The sequence below is a fragment of the Palaemon carinicauda genome, chromosome 1 (genome assembly GCF_036898095.1).
Source record: "Palaemon carinicauda isolate YSFRI2023 chromosome 1, ASM3689809v2, whole genome shotgun sequence".
NCBI lineage: Eukaryota > Metazoa > Arthropoda > Malacostraca > Decapoda > Palaemonidae > Palaemon > Palaemon carinicauda.
In genome coordinates, this window is record NC_090725.1 from 240,937,729 (window position 1) to 240,946,995 (window position 9,267).

The 9,267-nt window shown below is 36.9% G+C and overlaps 1 long non-coding RNA gene across 4 annotated transcripts in view; it reads left to right on the forward strand.

The window, feature by feature from the left end:
• Positions 1 to 5,244: 5,244 nt before the first annotated feature.
• The window catches only part of LOC137644412 (uncharacterized), a 296,106-nt gene continuing 292,083 nt past the window's right edge, over positions 5,245 to 9,267 (forward strand). For all 4 annotated transcript variants that reach the window (XR_011045155.1, XR_011045154.1, XR_011045156.1 and 1 more), the window contains exon 1: positions 5,245 to 5,500. This is a non-coding gene — a long non-coding RNA (uncharacterized lncRNA). The remainder of the gene's footprint in view (positions 5,501 to 9,267) is intronic.

The window sequence follows — 9,267 nt, forward strand, 5'->3', positions numbered from 1 at the left end:
TAATGACCCCTCACATGCATATCTCATATTCTGAGAGAGGGCAAGTTGGGGCGGGGTTAGGATTTCTGTGTTTCGAAAATGTGGATTTGACAATAAACAAATTATGCAGTGTGATAGGCAAAACACCTAAAAATTTATACGACAAACTAATCTTGTATGTCATGTAGTAAGGTTCCCCTGTGTGATGGGACCAGGAAAGCAACCCTGAAAGGAAAGGAAGGAAAAATAGGAGAGAAAGCGTTGTGAAAGACGAAAAAAATAATTGAATTCTAGTTTCTTGTATGTATAGATTTTCTTTCCCATTTTCATTAATCATCAAGAGCTGAAAAACCAGAGTAATATATATATATATATATATATATATATATATATATATATATATATAAATTTTGCACATTTCATCGTGCCTTTTTATATTCAAATAGGCACATTTCATCGCCATATATTTTTGATACATTAAAATCTGTATTCTCTTAACGACCTCGGGATCAGAGCCCCAGACGAAATCACACAAAGACAAGAACTTGTGACCGCCCGGGAGTCGAACCTTGGTCCGGCAAGCTTGTATAGACAGTGACTTACCACTTGGCCATGAAGAAAGATGAAAGTCAGTGACGATTCCTCTGTACTTCTACCTGTCGAATTCAGTATTTTTTTGTACTTAGAATTAAATCAACCCATCTTCACCATCGTAGCTAATTGGTAGGTTTATTAGGCATTTGATTAATGATAAATTTTGCACATTTAGACGTGTTTTTTCATGTTCAATTAAGCCATATATTTTTTTAGATTAATGTCTGGATTCTCTTAATGTCCTCGGGATCAGAGCCCCAGGCGAAATAACACAAAGACAAGAGCTTGTGACCGGCCAGGAGTCGAACCCTGGTCCGGCAAGCTTGTATAGATAGTGACTTACCACTTGGCCACGCTGAAAGATAAAAGTCAATGACAATTCCTCTGTACTTCTACCTGTTGAATTTAGGTTTTTTGTACTTAGAATTGAAATCAAGCCATATTCACCATCGTAGCTAATTGGTAGGTTTCTTACTTGGCATTCAACTGATGATAAATTTTGCACGTTTAGAGGTGTTTTTCATATTGAAATAAGCCATATGTTTTTGATAGATTAATGTCTGGATTCTCTTAACGACCTTGGGATCAGAGCCCCAGGCGAAATCACACAAAGACAAGAGCTTGTGACCGGCTGGGAGTCGAACCCTGGTCCGGTAAGCTTGTATAGACAGTGACTTACCACTTGGCCACAAAGAAAGATAAAAGTCAATGACAATTCCTCTGTACTTCTACCAGTCGAATTCAAGTTTTTTTGTTCTTAGAATTGAAATCAAGCCATATTCACCATCGTAGCTAATTGGTAGATTTGTTACTTGGCATTCGATTAATGATAAATTTTGCACATTTAGACGTACTTTTCATATTCAAATAAGCCTTATATTTTTGATACATTAATGTCTGGATTCTCTTAATGACCTCGGGATCAGAGCCCCAGGCGAAATCATACTAAGATAAAGAGCTTGTGACCGGCCGGGAGTCGAACCCTGGTCCGGCAAGCTTACCACTTGGCCAAGAAGACAGATAAAAGTCAATGACAAATCCTCTGTACTTCTACCTGACGAATTCAGTTTTTTTGTTAATTAGAATTAAAATCAACCCATCTTCACCATCGTAGCTAATTAGTAGGTTTGTTAGGCATTTGATTAATGTTAAATTTTGCACATTTAGACCTGTTTTTTCATGTTCATATAAGCCATATATTTTTTATAGATTAATGTCTGGATTCTCTTAACGACCTCGGGATCAGAGCCCCAGGCGAAATCACACAAAGACAAGAGCTTGTGACCGGCCGGGAGTCGACCCCTGGTCTGGCAAGCTTGTATAGACAGTGACTTACCACTTGGCCACGAAGAAAGATAAAATTCAATGACAATTCCTCTGTACTTCTACCTGTCGAATTCAGGTTTTTTGTACTTAGAATTGAAATCAACCCATCTTCACTGTCTTCGCTAATTGGTAGGTTTGTTACTTGGCATTCGATTAATTAAAAATTTTGCACATTTAGACCTGTTTTCATATTCAAATAAGCCATATATTTTTGGTAGATTAATGTCTGGATTCTCTTAACGACCTTGGGATCAGAGCCCCAGGCGAAATCACACAAAGACAAGAGCTTGAAACCGGCTGGGAGTCGAACCCTGGTCCGGCAAACTTGTATAGACAGTGACTTACCACTTGTCCACGAAGAAAGATAAAAATCAATGTCAATTCCTCTGTACTTCTACCTGTCGAATTCAGGTGCTTTTGTACTTAGAATTGAAATCAACCCATCTTTAAAATCGTGGCTAATTTAGAATCCAGACATTAATGTATTAAAAATATATGGCTTATTTAAATATGAAAAACACATCTAAATGTGCAAAATTTATTGTTAATCGAATGCCAAGTAACAAACCTACCAATTAGAGCTACGGTGGTGAAGATGGGACAGGTAGAAGTACAGAGGAATTTTCATTGACTTTTACCTTTCTTCATGGCCAAGTGGTAAGTCACTGTCTATACAAGCTTGCCAGACGAGGGGTCGACTCCCGGCCGGTCACAAGCTCTTGTCTTTGTGTGATATCGCCTGGGGCTCTGATCCCGAGGTCGTTAAGAGAATCCAGACATTAATCTATAAAAAATATATGGCTTATATGAACATGAAAAAACAGGTCTAAATGTGCAAAATTTAACATTAATCAAATGCCTAACAAACCTACCAATTAGCTACGATGGTGAAGATGGGTTGATTTTAATTCTAATTAACAAAAAAACTGAATTCGACAGGTAGAAGTACAGAGGATTTGTCATTGACTTTTATCTTTCTTCTTGGCCAAGTGGTAAGTCACTGTCTATAGAGTCCTTTCAATGACGTCACTGGGAATCGCCGGCGGCCATGCTGGAGGACATACAAAGCGAAAACATGGCAGCTGCTACAGCGAATATGGACAATGAGAGCGACTTTGTCAAACAATTGTCGGGTGATGATAAGCGTTTTACTAGCAGAAACTCGATCTAATTGGTGGCCTAGATCCATACGAGATGCAGAATTCATTCAGTCAAAATATTGAGGATTTTCCCAGTATTTCATACATTGATATGGTGAACTACTTGGTACTGTCGGCCAACCCAGAACATGAGTGGGCATACATTTCCATTGAATAATCTGCTTCCAGAATTTGTTGTTTTTCCCTTTAATGCTTTTAAGTCCAAAATTAGATAACCACTGGGCCAATGAAGAGATTGTTTATAATTATAAAGATAATATTGATCATTTAGCCTAACCTTGTGTATTATAATTTTTGATTGTCAAAATTTATGTAAAAGTTTTGCATTATAATGTCAAATCTTTATCAGTTCATGCCTAACCATTGTGTTTGTGTTTGGTTACAAATACTATAATTTCTTATATACATATAAACATATGATGGACAAACTCTATTGTAATGCTCTTGGATGATCGTTTTGCCTCCTTGCAATTGAATTCGCAAGTTTAATTATTTTTTCGATGTTGCATATATAAGCTGAAGACCCCTTCGGGTTAAACAAGCTTTCAGATATTATTATTATTATTTATAATCAATGTTTATTCATCACATAGGCCTGTATGTCTGCACAATTTAATAACAAAATTGAAATAAATATAAATATACACTTAATCATATATAGGCATGAGCACCTTGACGAAATAGAGACCTAGGTAAGTAGCCTTTGTTAATATAGCCAATATGGGCGCTTTTAATTTTTGTTTTGAAAATCTGAGATGCCCCTTTGATGTTTAAAAATTGAGATGCCCCCTCCCCCCCACACACACACACTACACACTGAACTGACGATGATACTTGTGAAGTCACCCATGCGATCAGATATAGCATGTTTACACAAGAATAATGATACTTTTAGGGCCAGCCGAGACTGACCTGATATGAAATTATCAGAACAGATACGTGCGTAGGGTAGTGAGGATTCACGTAGATCAGCCCGTGATATTCTGGTCAACCACAAGTCACGTCTGCGCTTGGATAATTCTTCTGTATCTTTGTCCTGATTCTGAATAACTGCCGGTATGGGGTAGAAACTCTTGTCATCTCTTTGTCCTCGATTCCCACAGCCAACAATACCGCAAAAACTGGGCATCGTGTGAATGTGAATGTGATGAGATGGCTAAATATTCAACAGTTCAATCATAGCTATTCACTGAACGCGTCTTTGTTTGTCCTCCAAGATGGCGGACCGGAAGTTTGATGACGTATAATGAAAGGACTCTATACAAGCTTGCCGTACCAGGGTTCGACTCCCGGCCGGTCACAAGCTCTTGTCTTTGTGTGATCTCGCCTGGGGTCTGATCCCGAGGTCGTTAAGAGAATCCAGACATTAATGTATCAAAAATATATGGGCTCATATATATATATATATATATATATATATATATATATATATATATATATATATATATATATATATATATATATATATATTATATATATATATATATATATATATATATATATATATAGCAGCCTCACGCTGTTGACTCGATCGATACTCTGTAAGTATTTATAGTTTGTATTTTTTTTCTTAGTCAAGGAATGAAGGCTACGTTTCTTACGTTTCATCCAGTTTTAGGAATATACACTGGTAACTGTAGCGTTAAGTTAGATTATTACGAGAAGTTTTTTTTTTTATCTGTGCGTTGGGAAATGTTATAGTCATGTTATATATTTTCTACAGTTCATCAAAACTTGAAAGCAGGTGAAGGTACGAACTTCACCCATATTGAAATAGCCTATAAACGTATATTCGTGATGCCTTATGATTTCTTTCAATTTATCTATGTAGCAAAACAGTAAAGAATTTAATGTATTTCATAATCTAAATGTACCCTAACAAACTACATTTTACTGAAACTGCTTTTATGTCTATTGGTGTGAAGTCTATGTCACCAAAGAAAATGGAAAATTCCATGACGACTGAAGAAAATGAACAAATGTTCCATACTGATCTCTGGATATGTAGATTGTCTGGGAAATGCACCATTAAAACTTTACATGAAACGAATTCATTAAAATATGTATTAGATAATCCTTTGAATAGACAATCGTTTAGTCATATTGCTCTCGTAGTATTGACACTTAGTTTAGCTACGAACGACCCCATAACGTAACTTCATGTTTACATCCCTTGTTTGTAAGCGACAGTGTGAACTTAGTCCGCGGTTTAAAAAGTGTCTCCCTATATTCCCGTGTTGTTTTCATATATTTCGTGTACAGTTAAACCTTAGTGAATCGTTTTGTACACATTTGTATTTGCCGAAATTGTTTCAATATTTTGAAAAAAGAAACATTTCCTATGCAGCTGCTGTAAACATACAAGTTTTTGAAATCCGGGTCCAAGACTCCCAATAGCCTAGGCCCTTCTATTTTTTCAATGTGATGAGAACGGTTGGAAGGTTAGAGTTTACCTTTTCTTTGTTCTTGAATAATTATACATTAATTTTATAACTTCTTTAAATCCATTTTTTAGTAAATATAGCTATTCATTAGACCTATGTGTAGAATACTGGTGTGGTAGGGATATATACAATATTGCCGGTTGTCTTGCAAGTTGCAATCTAGTTTTCGATGGACACTGTGGCCGAGGACGGTTTCAATCTGTAAGGAAATCTAGGGAATATTTGTTAACTTAAAGGACCCTATCGGTAAAGTTGTACTGTTTAACAGATTCTCATTTCGAAAATATATGTTTTCCTGTAGGAAATGACGTGATTTAACCGAATTTGACCTTCATTTCAACTGCAAACAAACAGAACAGCCAGCTCTACTAACTTCAAGTAGCCGAACTGGTTGTTGTTGCAGATGAAATGAAGGTGAAAACCAGTTAAATCACGTTATTTTCTACAGGAAAACATATATTTTCTGTAAAAATTTTTAAAAATAGTGGCTCTTGTTCAAAGTCCGTCCTCACTTCACTCATCAAGAACGTATGTACTGCGCACGCTAACATTAGCAATGTTTCGCTGACATAGCTAACGTTAGCGTAAATTAATTAGATATATAAAATGTGTATTTTAAAGCATTTTTCTATATACCCTTTACACAATATATACAAGGGTACAGAACCTAACAAACTCGCCTAACCTAACCTAGTAGTTCCCAGGTCACAACCCCCTAGCCGGGGGGAGCCCCCGGACCCCCTCCCCAGATCACAAACCTTCTCAGGTCACAAACCTTCCCAGGTCACAATCCTTAGGCAGGGCAAGCCCCGGATCCCCTTCCCAGGTCACAACCCCTAGCCTAAATTAAAGAAATTACTGACTTATATGACCCGGACGACGAAACTTGTGGGTCACCGGGGTGTTAAGACTGACGTTTTTAACTTCTATGAACGCACTTGGGACACTGTAAACGTTGGGGTATTTCATTATGTGATTTACGGAAATTATCAACACTGGATGACATATCAAAAAATTCCCCATGAAATTTAGCAAATGCTTTCAAGTATGGAATACTGCAGCCTTTACAAGTTTCTATAACTTCCGTCGTAAAATGCGTAAAAAAACCTCACTTGAAATAAACAAAGACCTGACTAGGACAAAGGTTTCCACGGAAAAGGATTTGTTGAAAGGGGTATGATGAGACCACTTGAAGAGATAAGGGAAGGGGGTTGGGGAATATTAACCCCCACCCCCTGTGCAAACTTTCCATACGTATTGGTTCATGATTGGTTAACGGAAAAACAACGGAGTCTAGAGAGTAAACATGAATGAACTAGAATGGGGAACTTGTCCAGAGCAAGTATTTATGTGAAATCGGGGTGTGACAAGGTGATAACAAAATGTATAAAAGTAATATACAAAGATAAAATGGAGTGTATGATGAATAATATTTAATGGGAATATAAAATGAGGTGATTTTATAAGGTATCGGATAATAAAATGAGTAATTGTTGGGTCAAACGTAATATGTATATGAGGGTATTACATGAAAGGAATGGTATAGTTATACTGGATCAAGTCAAATACTCGAATAAAGCAGGTTAAGTCGAATAGTTGAATGTGATGGGGAGAGAAGAAGAAATCCTATTGGTGGAAGTGGAGTTTATACGCAGGAGGGAGGAATTTATGCGTAGAAGGTCAAAACCTGCTATGTACAAACGAACGAACGAGAGCAACTACAACCGACCCGTAGAATGTAAAAAAATAATTGAAAAACACTGCTAATGTTAGCATGTTACGCTAACATTGCTAATGTTAGATTGCGCAGCTCAATATTACAGTACCGTATTTTTTCATTGGCTTATTATACATCTAAGAAGGTAATGTATAGAGAAGAAAAGGCTTGTTTTACCATTATATACCGTTTCCCCAGTATGTTTTCCCCACCCAAAACCCCAAGTTCCCACGGGGGCCCCCATTATCGTTGGATATAGATATATATATATTTCTGAAACTATTCATTTGCGACGGGAACGAGTGTCATTTTCGAAGAGAGCGGAAATTTTTTCTATAGAAAAAAGTAGTTTTTTCCCTAGGTTACATTGCTTTGTAATACAGTACAATAATACCACCCTATTTAAACCGGCTTAAATTGTGATTCCCTCACCCTAACGTAAAATTGCTAAAATATCTTAATTATATTTTCCAAACTAGTGTTCCCGGAAAAATTTGCATGGAGGAAACTCGATTGGTAAGAATAAGATTGTTGGGTGAGTGTAGTCTGTTGGAACAATTATGAAATATGATTTACTGTTAGTTTGCCTGGAGTGAAACCGATTGGGAAGCAAACATAGGTTTGAGACTTGGTTTTAGGGTAAGCTAAGAATACAGCAGTCAAGGTGGTTTGCAAGCTGGCAGGTAAGGATATGTCGGTAAATTTATAGAAAAACACGGGACAACATTTTTAAGAGAAAAAAAACTTGGTACAGTATGGTAATTTTTTGTAATAATCCTACACAGCGCTTTTGTTGTTATGTTTTTTTTTTCAGGTAAAACACGTGAAATAAAATAAATTCTTGTCAATACATAATCCTCGCAAATACGTAATAAGAGAAAAAAATTAAATTAACTTACGGTAATTAAAGATTTTTTCTAAGTCCCTTTTTTTTCTTCACAGTGACACGGAGAGTAGCTCCTGTTACTTCGTATGTTCATTCCTATTCTATTAAGCTCCACCCCTTTGCGCAATGTGATAATTTTCATCTGATTGCGCCGAAGTCATGGTTATCCTTGACCGTACTGCGCGTGATTGAAAAAAAAAATGTTATTTTTTTCTTCCGTTTTGCAGGCTCTGAATTATGAATTGGCCTATCAGAATCTAGATACATTATAATCTCAGCATTTCATTGGTCCTTGATGAAAAACTTTATGCATGCAAATCCGTGAAGCCCGCTTATTTTCAAATAACAATGCTTTCCTTGGCCGCTTAACTGTTCATTAGTTCAGTGATGGCGACTCTGTGTACTGGGTGTGAATTTACCCCACATGAGGCTTTTAGACTATTTTTAACAAATAACGAAGAAACTTTAAAATTTTTGCGTAATCACAGTGTGCTTCCTTTAGAAATAACTTGCCGGAACGGTTACAAACCGTGTTCTTTGCGACCTGATCGTCATTATTGGCAGTGTCACGGTAAATTTAGAAAACCGAAAAGTAAAAAGCGTACCCAGTGTACGTTCTTTGTTAGTGACTTTTTGGAAAACTGTCATTTTGAACCATGGAAATTAATCCTTTTCGCTAACCTGTGGTTACAGAAAAGTTTTACTCACTTTGATGTTCTCAGGAACCTAAATTTGGGCCGTGAAGCCAGTGTTAATTTGAGGAGCTATTTTTCCAAGGTAACTGAACATTTTGTTGAAAACCAGCCAGCAATAGGAGGGCCAGACATTTTTGTTGAAATAGACTTGTCTAAGTTTGGCATGTCCAAATATATACGGACATGGTCGAGAAATTCCTCGTGTGTGAGGTTTTGGCAGTATAGAGCGTGTCACTAAGAGATTTTTTGTAGTGCCCTAATTGAAACTCCACATAGAGATGCTGCAACATTAATTCCTTTAATTCAAAAATATATACGGCCCGGTAGCATCATAGTCAGTGACGAGTGGGCCGCATACAGGAAAGTTAGTGAATACGGTTACCAGCACCTGACTCTTGAATCATAGTAAAGCCTTTGTGGACCCTCAAAGTCCAGGAATTCATACTCAGAACATTGAACCCTTATG